General features: G+C 30.4%; 1 long non-coding RNA gene across 1 annotated transcript in view; it reads left to right on the forward strand.

Annotated features, from left to right (window-relative positions):
- LOC137658768 (uncharacterized) overlaps nucleotides 1-15000 on the forward strand; it is a 68756-nt gene that overhangs the window by 46606 nt on the left and 7150 nt on the right. The window lies entirely within an intron of this gene.

Here is a 15000-nt window from a genome sequence, read left to right on the forward strand (position 1 = left end):
TTTGACGAGATTAGTGAGTCGTTGAGTTGAGCCCTTTGTTGGGTATCATTCTTGGGAAGGTCTTTTCAAGATGTATGTTGTTGACGGCCAGTGATGGGGCCGAGTGAAAATGTGGGACGGGGGTAATTTTAATGCAAGAAATTATAAAGAATGATGAGGCTGGATGATATGTGAGTGAAATTATCCCTAGTTCTAGTCTTCACTATAATATCTTGTTTATATTGTAATTTTTGCAAAAGTATTTTGTAAAAGTATTTTATTTCGAAAATTGTAACATTTTAGAATATTCCTATTATTATTTATACAAATGTACAATATTCGACGGAATATTTTTAAGGTTTCAGTTTAACATGATTATGGACGGAGTACAGTCCGAAAGCTCGTTATAATGCATAGAAAAAATAAAAGAAATTATTTCAAAATAGTTATCTCTTATTATCTTCAGAACTTCAAGCCCCGAACTCAAGAGCGCCTACAGGAAATTGAATAAGATGAAAGTGAAACTAGGTATACTGTCATCTGTCGTTTAACGAAACCTACAATATATATATATATATATATATATATGTATATATATATACATACATACATACATACATACATACATATATATATATATATATATATATTATATATATATATATATTTCTGCCCTAAGGCACCTTTCGTGGAATAGTGACCCTCCATAATTCACTATTCATGGCCACCTCTTTTATCTCTTGGTACCTTCATCCTCCCTTCAGGTCATCTAGCACTGACTTCCTTTACTCTTCTCTGGGTCTCTGTCCTTCAAATTTACCTTCAAGTTTATATATATATATATATATATATATATATATATATATATATATATATATATATATACTATATATATAGGCGACTGAGTTAAAAACGGAGAGAACCAGTTAGAGGCAGAATATAGTGGAACTATCGAGGTATCTATGAATGCAAATGAATTATCTAAGATGATTGACGTCATTATAACATTGCTTTGTATTATAACAATTTAGATAATACAGTTGAAGCTTTCTCAGAACTGTAAATAAACATACAGAATAACAATTAATGAAGAAGAGTGAGGAGAACAGAAAGGAAGCAGAAGAGAGAGAGAGAGAGAGAGAGAGAGAGAGAGAGAGAGAGAGAGAGAGAGAGAGAGAGAGACTCATGCTTCGCGGTCTCTCTCAGCATCAGTCTACGGGAGTTGCTCGCCCGGATCACACCAAGCGCGCTCCGTTCCCTCTCGGATTATGTGACTTGTCCAATCACCCGTTGGGTCAGTATGACCCTTTTCATTGTAACGCCAATTTCTAAGCGTGACCCAGAAAGAATAAATCCAGCTTACGAATACGATAAATACGATTGTTGACTGGGCCAATTACTCTGAATTTCGTGAAATCAAAGAATTCTTTGGGAAGAAAATGAATTTAAAAAACACTTAAGAGTATTTTCTCATTCTTTGGAAATGAATTAAATATTTTTATTTTCATTTAATCAAGAGTTAATTGGTGGACTTTAAATTTTAATTCATTAAAATATAAACAATTATTTCGTGTAATTATCTTGTTAATGAGTTCAACTGACTCCTCAGGTTAGTGGAATTTTTTCGTCCTAACTTTTGACCTTTGACCTACGTCCCCCCCCCCTCATTTTTTATTTTTCATTCTTTCTTGCCTCCTTTCTCTTTCTATCTTTTTATCGTGTCATGTTCATACATTTCTCCATTTTTTTTCATTTCCCTCATCTAGTCTTGGGTAGTGTCATAGCCTCTGTACCATGGTCTTGCACTATCTTGGAGGTAGAGTTCTCTTACTTGAGGGTACTCTCGGGCACACTATGCTATCTGAATTTTCTTCCTCTTATTTTGTTAAAGATTTTATAGTTTACATTGGAAATATTTATTTTAATGTTGTTACTGTTCTCAGGATATTTTAATTTTCCTTGTCTCCTATCCTCACTGGGCTCTTTTCCCTGGTGGGGCCCCTGAGCTTATAGCATCCTCTTTTTCAAATAGTGTAGCCTAGCAAGAAATAATAATAATAATAATAATAATAATAATAATAATAATAATAATGCTATACTTCTTAAGAAATTGGTTCAACTGCTTACCATTAATGGAATTTCTTAAAAAAAAAATCCTATCTAATTAAAAAAAATCTTTATGAATAAATATTAACCTATCCACTAAAAAAAAGAAAAAAAATTATCAATTATTAGCCATGAACTTGCCTCATATTAACAGTTTTTTCTTAACTATTGACTATTAAATCAACTCATACCAACAGTTTTTATAAACTATCAGCCATTAACTTATAACATCTATTGTCCATTGACTTATATCAACAGTCTTTATTAACTACTGGCCATTAACTTATATCAGTAGTCTTAATTAACTATAGACCAGTAAGTTATATCGACAATCTTTATTAACTATTGGTCATTAACTTATATCAACAGTCTTTATTTACTATTTGCCATCAAGTTATATCAACGGTCTTTATTTATTGGTCATTAACTTATATCAACAGTCTTAATTAACTATTGGCCATTAACTTTTATCAACAGTCTTTATTAATCATAGGCCATTAACTTATATCAACAGTCTTAATTAACTATTGGTCAATAACCTATATCAACAGTCTTAATTAACTATTGGCCATTAACTTATATCAACAGTCTTTATTAATCATAGGCCATTAACTTATATCAACAGTCTTAATTAACTATTGGTCAATAACCTATATCAACAGTCTTAATTAACTATTGGCCATTAACTTATATCAACAGTCTTTATTAATCATAGGCCATTAACTTATATCAACAGTCTTAATTAACTATTGGTCAATAACCTATATCAACAGTCTTAATTAACTATTGGCCATTAACTTATATCAACAGTCTTTATTAATCATAGGCCATTAACTTATATCAACAGTCTTTATTAACTATTGGACATTAACTTATATCAACAGTCTTAATTAACTATTGGTCAATAACCTATATCAACATTCTTAATTAACTATTGGCCATTAACTTATATCAACAGTCTTTATTAATCATAGGCCATTAACTTATATCAACAGTCTTTATTAACTATTGGCCATTAACTTATATCAACAGTCTTTATTAACTATTGGCTATTAACTTATATCAACAGTCTTTATTAATCATAGGCCATTAACTTTTATTAACAGTCTTAATTAACTATTGGCTATTAAGTTATATCAACAGTCTTTATTAATCATAGGCCATTAACTTATATCAACAGTCTTCATTAACTATTGGCCATTAACTTATATCAACAGTCTTTATTAACTATTGGCTATTTACTTATATCATCAGTCTTTATTAATCATAGGCCATTAACTTATATCAACAGTCTTTATTAACTATTGGCCATTAACTTATATCAACAGTCTTTATTAACTATTGACTATTAACTTATATCAACAGTCTTTACTAATTATTGGCCATTAACTTATATCAACAGTCTTTATTAACTATTGGCTATTAACTTATATCAACAGTCTTTATTAATCATAGGCCATTATCTTATATTAACAGTCTTTATTAACTATTGGCCATTAACTTATATCAACAGTCTTTATTAACTATTGGCTATTAACTTATATCAACAGTCTTTATCAACCATAGGCCATTAACTTATATTACCAGTCTTAATTAACTATTAGCTATTAACTTATATCAACAGCCTTTATTAACTATTTCCCATTACCTTAAATCAACTGTCTTAGTTAACTATTGGCCATTATCTTATATTAACAGTCTTTATTAACTATTGGCCATTAACTTATATCAATAGTCTTTAATAAATATTGGCCATTAAATTATACCAACAGTCTTTATTACCTATTGGCCATTGATATCAACAGTCTTTATTTACTATTGGCAATTACCTTATATCAACAGTCTTAATTAACTATTGGTCATTAACTTATATCAACAGTCTTTATCAACTATTGGCCATTAAATTTTATCAACAGTTTTTATTAACTATTTGCCATTAACTTATATCAATAGTCTTTATTAACTATTGGCCATTGATATCTACAGTCTTTATTTACTATTGGCTATTACCTTATATCAACAGTCTTAATTAACTGTTGGTCCTTAACTTATATCAACAGTCTTTATTAACTATTGGTCATTAAATAATATCAACAGTCTTTATTAACTATTGGCCATTAACTTATATCAATAGTCTTTATTAACTATTAGCCATTAAATTATATCAACAGTCTTTATTAACTATTGGCCATTAACTTATATCAATAGTCTTTATTAACTATTGGCCATTTAATTATATCAACAGTCTTTATTAACTATTGGCCATTAACTTATATCAATAGTCTTTATTAACTATTGGCCATTTAATTATATCAACAGTCTTTATTAACTATTGGCCATTGATATCAACAGTCTTTATATACTATTGGCAATTACCTTATATCAACAGTCTTAATTAACTGTTGGTCCTTAACATATATCAACAGTCTTTATTAACTATTGGCCATTAAATAATATCAACAGTCTTTATTAACTATTGGCCATTAACTTATATCAATAGTCTTTATTAACTATTAGCCATTAAATTATATCAACAGTTTATTAACTATTGGCCATTAAATTATATCAACAATTTATTAACTATTTTCCATTAACTTATATCAATAGTCTTTATTAACTATTGGCCATTAAATTATATCAACAGTCGTTATTAACTATTAGCCATTGATATCAACAGTCTTTATTAACTATTGGCCATTAACTTATATCAACAGTCTTTATTAAGTATTGGCCATTGATATCAATAGTCTTTATTAACTATTGGCCATTGAATTATATCAACAGTCTTTATCAAATATTGGCCATTGATATCAACATTCTTTATTAACTATTGGCCATTAAATTATATAAACAGTCTTTATTAACTATTAGCCATTGATATCAACTGTCTTTATTAACTATTGACCATTGATATCAACAGTCTTTATTAACTATTGGCCATTGATATCAACAGTCTTTATTAACTATTGGCCATTGATATCAACTGTCTTTATTAACTATTGGCCATTGATATCAACAGTCTTTATTAACTGGCCATTAACTTATATCAACAGTCTTCATTAACTATTGGCCATTGATATCAATAGTGTTTATTAACTATTGGCCATTGATATCAACAGTCTTTATTAACTATTGGCCATTGATATCAACAGTCTTTATTAACTGGCCATTAAATTATATCAACAGTCTTTATTAACTATTGGCCATTGATATCAACAGTCTTTATTAACTATTGGCCATTGATATCAACAGTCTTTATTAACTGGCCATTAAATTATATCAACAGTCTTTATTAACTATTGGCCATTGATATCAATAGTCTTTAATAACTATTGGCTATTAAATTATATCAACAGTCTTTGTGAACTATTTTCCATTAAATTATATCAACAGTCTTTATTAACTATTGGCCATTGATATCAACAGTCTTTATTAACTGGCCATTAAATTATATCAACAGTCTTTATTAACTATTGGCCATTGATATCAATAGTCTTTAATAACTATTGGCCATTAAATTATATCAACAGTCTTTGTGAACTATTTTCCATTAAATTATATCAACAGTCTTTATTAACTATTGGCCATTAACTTATATCAGTAGTCTTTATTAACTATTGGCCATTAAATTATATCAACAGTCTTTATTAACTATTGGCCATTGATATCAATAGTCTTTAATAACTATTGGCCATTAAATTATATCAACAGTCTTTGTGAACTATTTTCCATTAAATTATATCAACAGTCTTTATTAACTATTGGCCATTGATATCAACAGTCTTTATTAACTGGCCATTAAATTATATCAACAGTCTTTATTAACTATTGGCCATTGATATCAATAGTCTTTAATAACTATTGGCCATTAAATTATATCAACAGTCTTTGTGAACTATTTTCCATTAAATTATATCAACAGTCTTTATTAACTATTGGCCATTGATATCAACAGTCTTTATTAACTGGCCATTAAATTATATCAACAGTCTTTATTAACTATTGGCCATTGATATCAATAGTCTTTAATAACTATTGGCCATTAAATTATATCAACAGTCTTTGTGAACTATTTTCCATTAAATTATATCAACAGTCTTTATTAACTATTGGCCATTAACTTATATCAGTAGTCTTTATTAACTATTGGCCATTAAATTATATCAACAGTCTTTATTAACTATTGGCCATTAAATTATATCAACAGTCTTTATTAACTATTGGCCATTAACTTATATCAACAGTCTTTATTAACTATTGGCCATTAAATTATATCAACAGTCTTTATTAACTATTGGCCATTAAATTATATCAACAGTCTTTATTAACTAGTGGCCATTGATATCAACAGTCTTTATTAACTATTGGCCATTGATATTAACAGTCTTTATTTACTATTGGCAATTACCTTATATCAACAGTCTTAATTAACTATTGGTCATCAACTTATATCAACAGTCTTTATTAACGATTGGCCATTAACTTGTATCAACAGTCTTTATTAACTAATGGCCATTAACTCTTGTGCCCTAGAGACTGATCATATATACATATGACCGGCGCCCAAGCATCCTCCCCATCAAAGCTAGGACCAGGGAGAGCCAGGCAATAGCTGTTGGTGACTAAGCAGGTAGACTTATCCCAAACACCTCATTTCTAGTTCATAAGGATGGTGAGGTTGCAGACACTATTAGAAACTATTGAACTTGAGCGGGTCTTGCACTCTAATCCAACAGATTGCCGGGCCAGGATGTTACCAAAAGGGTACCACAACCTTCAAGACTTGCACAATATGAAATGGATTTTAACCATGTTAATTCCTCAGTGTTTATCCTCATGGTTTAAAATAGGGTTAAAGCTAACTAATGTTTTGTTAAAAAAAGTGCTCTATCGATTTTAGGCAATTTCCAATGCCAGTCGAATATTATTCAATTGGTTTATTGTATTTACTCAATTTTAACCATTCCATAACAAACGTTAACATTGTCAAAAATTAAATCCTTTTTCAATATTCAAATCAACGCCCTTGTTTTTATATTTTTTTCTAATATTTTGTAGTTACGCAATAAAATCATATATTTATTTATCAGTTATGAACTCTTCAATCAAATAAGCTCTTTTTTTTAATATATTTTTTTAACTTTCTAAAAAAAAGAAACTTTTCAACTCTGATTGGTTACGATTCAATGATAAAAACTTATTAACTTCATCGTTTTTCCAATTAGTTCATCTCATTGAAAAGCAAAAACAAAATTAAAAGTATTTTTAGAATTTCTTTTTTTTCTTTTTACTTTAAATTAACGGTTAGTTTCCTTGACTTTAATTTTTTAATATATCATATCAGTTAAGTTAACTATCACAACTTCACCTATTTTAATTTATTACCTCCGCCAAAGAAGTTGGAAGGAGGTTATGTTTGCACCCCAGTTTGTGTGTTTGTTTGTTTGTGTGTGTTTGTGAACAGCTTTCTGAACACAATTTTAATAGTAGAGTAATGAAACTGGCAGGGATGAACTGTTATGTAAATAGCTGGAAAATATTAAATTTTGGAAGGTCAAGGTCAAAGGTCAAGGTCACGGTCAAGCAAAATGCCCAATTCACGTAATCAGCCATAAGTTTGGATATCGTTGCCACTTAGACTTGAAACTTGGCTCATATTTGAGTGTATGAAAATCCAAGCCAATTAATACATGTTATGGTCAAGGGTCAAGGTCAAGGTTGAGCAAAAGGTTGAGAAATAAGCTGCCACGGCAGAGGTCTGCGCTCTACTAAGTGCCAATCTAGTTCAGTAAATTCATCCTTCGATTTTATTTTTGCAATTGTTCTATGTCCTTGACAACCAATGTTAATTTTAAAATGGTTCAACAGTTTTGTATATGCTATTATTAAATTTAAACTAGAGGCTTAAAGGTTTAAAGGTCGCTCATGAATGGCAGGGGCAAGGGACAGTGATAATGCCTTATCGAGTAGGACAATGCCCTGTTATTATTATTGTTATTATTATTATTATTATTATTATTATTTCTTGCTAAGCTACAACCCTAGTTGTAAAAGCAGGATGCTATAGGCCCAGGGGCTCCAACAGGGAAAATAGCCTAGTGAGGAAAGGAAACAAGGAAAAATAAAATATTTTAAGAACAGTAACATTAAAATAAATATCTCCTATATAGACTATAAAAACTTAAACAAAACAAGATTAAGAGAAATAAGATAGAAAAGTGTGCCCGAGTGTACCCTCAAGCAAGAGAACTCTAACCAAAGACAGTGGAAGACCATGGTATAGAGGTTATGGCACTACCCAATACTAAAGAACAATGGTTTGATTTTGGAGTGTCCCTCTTCTAGAAGAGCTGCTACCATAGCTAAAGAGTCTGTTCTACCCTTAACAAGAGGAAAGTGGCCACTGAACAATTACAGCGCAGTAACCCTTTGGGTGAAGAAGAATTGTTTGGTAATCTCTGTGTTGTCAGGTGTATGAGGACAGAGGAGAATATGTAATTAATAGGCTAGACTATTCGGTGTGTGAGTAGGCAAAGGGGAATTGGACCGTAAACAGAGAGAGGGATCATATGTAGTACTGCCTGGCCCAGTCAAAGGCCCCCAATTTGGGACTAAGGAGGGCCAGGCAATGGCTGCCGATGACTCAGCAGATAGACCTATAGGCTCCCTAAACCCCCCATCCTTAGCTCACAATGAATGGTGAAGTTGCAGCGACCAAAGAAACTAACGGGTTTGAGCGGGACTCGACCCCCAATCTGGCATTCACCAGTCAGGGACGTTACACATCGACTTCGTTAATTCTCTATTTGATTTATAAATATCCACAAAATACAGTGTTACTCAACTGTCTGCCAATAATACGAGCTTTGGAATTTACTACATAATTCGGTGTTTCCGCCCCTGTATACTTCCTCCACTTTTAATGTAGTTTCCCTCGCCGGCTGTGATCTGCAAAATGTTCATTTGAATCCAAATTTTTAAACATCTGAGATAGACAAAAATGTCTCAATTATGAGCAGAGACTAAAACTGTGGTAGACGGCTACTACGTCTTAACAGAAAGACGGGCTGGACATGACTGGTTTATGAACACAATATCACAAGCTTCTATACAAACGGTTAAGGATAACAATGGCATAAAAACGTTAACAATGTGAAACATGGAATGGAAAGCTTAAACGGGTTGTTCTATTATCAGTCTGTCAGTCATAGAGAGAGAGAGAGAGAGAGAGAGAGAGAGAGAGAGAGAGAGAGAATATAATCCTTTCGGTCTCCCGCTCGTGTCGAAAAAACGGAAATGTTTTTCTATCTAAGCGGTCTAACGTTGTATGTTTTAATGCTAGTAACGTTTTTGTGCTAGTCATTATTTATTACTAGAAACATTTTTGTGCTTCAAACGTTTGGATGATAGAAACGCTTTTATCCTAAAAGTGTTTTAATGCTAGAAAAATTGTATTGCTAGAAACGTTTTGATACTACGAATTATTTACTGCTACAGATGTTTTTTGTGTCAGAAAACTTTTTATATGCTAGTAAATTCTAATTGCTAATTTTATTTATTGTTATAAACGTTTTCGTCCCATAAACGTTTTTATGCTGGAAACTTTTTCATGTTAGAAAGTTAATCGTGGAACCTTAATTTAAAGTAGAAATTACGCTAAATTAAGTACAAATATGGATTGAGTTATGTAATTCTAAAACAAAAAAATAATTATTTCCTTACGTTGTTAACTATATTATTTAGATTATTATTATTATTATTATTATTATTATTATTATTATTAGTTTTATTATTATTATTAGTTTTATTATTATTATTATTTAAATTATTATTATTATTATTATTATTATTATTATTATTATTATTATTATTACAAGATAAGCTATAATCCTAGTTGGAAGAGCAAGATGCTATAAGGCCAAGGACTCCAATAGGGAAAAATAGCCCAATGAGGAAAGGAAACAAGGAAATGGATATACTACAAGAGAAGCAACAAACAATTATAATGAAATATTTCAAGAACAACAACAACACCAAAGCAGATCTTTCTTATATAAACTATAGAAAAAAAAATAGGAAGAGAAATAAGATAGGACAGCGTGCCTCAGTGTACCCTCAAGCAAGAAAACTCTAATCCAAGACAATGAATACAAATTATTAGCAGTTCTCTTGCTTGAGGGTACACTCGAGCACACTATTCTATCTTATTTCTCTTCCTCTTGTTCTGTTTAAGATTTTATAGTTTATATAAGAGATATTTATTTTGATGTTATTACTCTTCTTGAAATATGCTTTTTCCTTTCCTCACTGGGCTATTTTCCCTGTTGGAGCTCCTGGGCATATTATAGCATCCTGCTTTTCCAACTGGGTTGTAGCTTGGCAAGTGATAATAATAATAATAATAATAATAATAATAATAATAATAATAATAATAAATTAAACTCTATTCATGAATAAACTCATTTCCCATTGAATGATATTTTGTAAAATTCCCCAACGCGTAAATAATAAATGAACGCAAAAAAAAAAAAATGAATGCGGAAGCGGAATATTTTATTGAAATCACTATGGCAACATTAAATTTTATGTCAGAGCATTAATTTTTATCTCATTTTGGAGCTAAATGATTAAGCCTACTTTTCCATGCATCAAAGTTCCCGTAAAATATATACAAACATGTAAAACAAAAGGTAAAGTATTTGCATTAATGGTAAAATGTTTTAAAACTTTCTAAGAGTTTTTTTTTATTTTCATCGTATAGCTGAATAAAACTCATTTTGATTAATTCTTCTTCACCGTGGGGTTCCTGCACTCTCATTTTTCAGTAGCCACCTTCCTCTTGGTAAGGGTAGAAGAGACTCTTTAGCTATGGTAAGCAGCTGTTCTAGGAGAAGGACACTAAAATCGAACCATTGTTCTCTAGTCTTGGGTAATGCTATAGTCTCTGTACCATGGTCTTCCACTGTCTTTGGTTAGAGTTCTCTTGCTTGAGGGTACACTCGGGCACGCTATTCTATGTTATTTCTCTTCCTCTTGTTTTGTTAAAGTTTATATAGGAGATATTAATTTTGATGTTATTGTTTTTAAAATATTTTATTTTTTCTTGTTTCTTTTCCTCACTGGGGTATTTTCCCTTTTGGAGCCTCTGGGCTTATAGCATCCTGCTTTTCCAACTAGGGTTGTAGCTTACCAACCCTAATAATAATAATAATAATAATAATAATAATAATAATAATAATAATAATAATAATAATAATAATTTTGCATATTTTCTATCATCATACGCGAAGAAAATAAAAAAAAAGAAAAAATGTCTTATTTTTTCTTGACAGCAACTGATAATTTTAGCTTCATTTAGAAGCTAAGCAATTAAATTACAGTTTCACTGTGATAAAAACAAATGTGGATATATATATATATATATATATATATATATATATATATATATATATATATATATATATATATATATATATATATGTATATATATACATATACATATACATATATATGTATATATATACATATATATATATATCTATATATATATATATATATATATATATATATATATATTTATTTATTAGGAAAGAATCGGTCAGAGGAATATCATTTATATGATATGGTTTCAATGATGTTCTTAAAGAGGCAATGACGTAGGAAGAAATCATAATAGGTCAAAGTGTGATTAACTCGATAAAAAAATCAGGACAGGTACAAGAAATTTATCATTTAACAGGTTATTATCAAATAAGAAATCATAATAGATAGAAGAAATGTATCAGGTCAAATTCAAGTAATAAATCAGGTTACATAGAAGAAATTTATCAGGTTAAAATCAAGTAAGAAATCATAGTAGAGAGAAGAAATTTATCAGGTCAAAATCATGTAAGAAATCATATTAGATGGAAGATATTTATCAGGTCAAAATCAAGTAAGAAATCATATTAGAGAGAAGAAATTTATCAGGTCAAAATCAAGTAAGAAATCATATTAGATAGAAGAAATTTATCAGGTCAAAATCAAGTAAGTAATCATATTAGATAGAAGAAATTTATCATGTCAAAATCAAGTAAGAAATCATATTAGAGAGAAGAAATTTATCAGGTCAAAATCAAGTAAGTAATCATATTAGAAAGAAATTATATTAGAAGAAATTTATCATGTCAAAATCAAGTAAGAAATCTTAACAGATAGAATGAATTTATCAGGTCAAATTCAAGTAAGAAATTATATTAGATAGAAGAAATTTATCAGGTCAAATTCAAGTAAGAAATCAGGTTACATAGAAGAAATTTATCAGGTCAAAATCAAGTAAGAAATCATATTAGATAGAAGAAATGTATCAGGTCAAATTCAAGTAAGAAATCTTAACAGATAGAATAAATTTATCAGGTCAAATTCAAGAAAGAAATCATATTAGATAGAAGAAATTTATCAGGTTGAAATCAAGTAAGAAATCATAACAGATAGAATAAATTTATCAGGTCAAATTCAAGTAAGAAATTATATTAGATAGAAGAAATTTATCAGGTCAAATTCAAGTAAGAAATCATGACAGCTAAGAGAAATTCACCAGGTCAGAATCAAGTAAGGAATTTCATGAAAGGACCAAGGAACATTACGTAACAAATTCATGTTATGCAACGCCGCAACAGTGTTTCTGAAATGTCTTCATTTCCCTGCCATGAGGAACACGTCCGCCCTGCCAAAATAGATGCACCTTGCTTAATACATGTGGCTGCAGAGAGAGAGAGAGAGAGAGAGAGAGAGAGAGAGAGAGAGAGAGAGAGAGAGAGAGAGAGAGATTAACAGTTAAGTGATTCTCTTTCGTTTATTAAGTCTCTCTCTCTCTCATAGCTAACTGATGGGTTTTCGTTTATTAAGTCTCTCTCTCTCTCTCTCTCTCTCTCTCTCTCTCTCTCTCTCTCTCTCTCTCTCTCTCTCTCTCTCTCTCTATCATATGCAAATTATTTTACCAAGGCAAACATATATTTTTTAATAATAATAATGAACGTAAAAGCAAGCATGCTGATTAGTTAAAAAACAATTTAAAACAGAATTTAAATGAAAATATCTTATGAATAAAATATTTTTCTATTCAACTGTTCTTTTGATAAACCTTATGGGCGTTCGTTTAACCGTATGATTTAATTAACCTGATAAAAGAAACGTTCTTTTTTAACCTTTACATTCGAATAAACATGGATAGAACGTTTTTTTCCATCAGTGATATATTTTATCTTATCCGAATTCTAGTTTTACTAAAATTACTTGAGTGAATAAACTTCTGTCATCATTATCTCCTCCTACGCCTATTGACGCAAAAGGCTCGGCTAGTTTTGCCAATCGTCTCTCGAGATTTTAAATCTGATTTATTATTATTATTATTATTATTATTATTGTTATTAGCCAAGCTACAACCCTAGTTGGAGAAGGAAGATGCTATAAGCCCAAGGGCTCCAATAGGGAAAAATAGCCCAGTGAGGAAAGGAAATAAGGAAATAAATAAATGATGAGAATAAATTAACAATAAATCATTCTAAAAACAGTAACAACGTCAAAACAGATATGCCCTATATAAACTATTATCAATGTAAAAAACAAATATGTTATATATAAACTATAAAAAGACTCATGTCAGCCTGGTCAACATAAAAACATTTAATCCAACTTTGAACTTTTGAAGTTCTACTGATTCAACTACCCGATTAGGAAGATCATTCCACAACTTGGTAACAGCTGGAATAAAACTTCTAGAATACTGTGTAGTATTGAGCCTCATGATAGAAAAGGCCTGGCTATTATAATTAACTGCCTGTCTAGTATTACGAACAGGATGGAATTGTCCAGGGAGATCTGAATGTAAAGGATGGTCAGAGTTTTGGGAGTTAAATGGCAGGACAGGATTAGAGACGAAACTATAAGACACATTACTCGAGTGCTTTACTGATGCTGAGTGGTAGATTTAGATGTAGGTGGTTTGTGCGTGCTCTTCGCACTCCTCATGATAGATTAGTTCACCAAACGTTCAGCTGGGCTCCACAAGGCACTAGAAGAGTTGGAAGACCCAGACCTACATGCCTGAAGACTATGAAGCGCGAAGTAGGGGAGGATGAATGGCGAAGTTTTGAATTAAAAGCTCAAGATTGAGACGACTGGTGAAATCTAACCGAGACCCTTTAAGTCAATAGGAGTAGGGGGAGATGATGATGATGATGAGGATGAAGAAACTTGTCAGGATGTTTATTATTATTATTATTATTATTATTATTATTAAGCTACAACCCTAATTGGAATAGCAGGATGCTATAAGGCCAGGGGCCCCAACAGGAAAAATAGCCCAGCGAAGAAAGGAAACAAGGAAAAATAAAACATTTTAAGTACAGTAACAATATTAAAAGAAATATATCCTGTATAAACTATAAAAAAAAATTAAAATAACAAGAGGAAGAGAATAAGGTAAAATAGTGAGCCCGAGTGTACCCTCAAGCAAGAGAACTCTAACCCAAGACAGTAGAAGACCATGGTACACAGGCTGTATAGAGGCTGTCATCAACCAATAGGAAAGTACAATTGATGGGAAATTATAGAAATGATTGAATATAGAAAATAGAAGCCAAAGCGTGTCTTGGAAGTTGTAGTGGTCTGTGGAAGTGTGATAGCAATGTTAATAACCTTGGATGACATGTGGGCTTTCGGTTATTTGTGCTGGGGAAATTTAATGTGTTTCTTTAAGGTTTCTTTATAAGTATTATTATTATTATTAATTATTATTATTATTATTATTATTATTATTATTATCTTTATAAGTATTATTAGTTATTATTATTATTATTATATTATTATTCATTATTATTATTATTATATATTATTATTATTAGTTGTAGTAGTAGTAGTAGTAGTAGTAGTAGT

Source organism: Palaemon carinicauda, chromosome 19 (genome assembly GCF_036898095.1).
Source record: "Palaemon carinicauda isolate YSFRI2023 chromosome 19, ASM3689809v2, whole genome shotgun sequence".
Classification (NCBI taxonomy): Eukaryota; Metazoa; Arthropoda; class Malacostraca; order Decapoda; family Palaemonidae; genus Palaemon; species Palaemon carinicauda.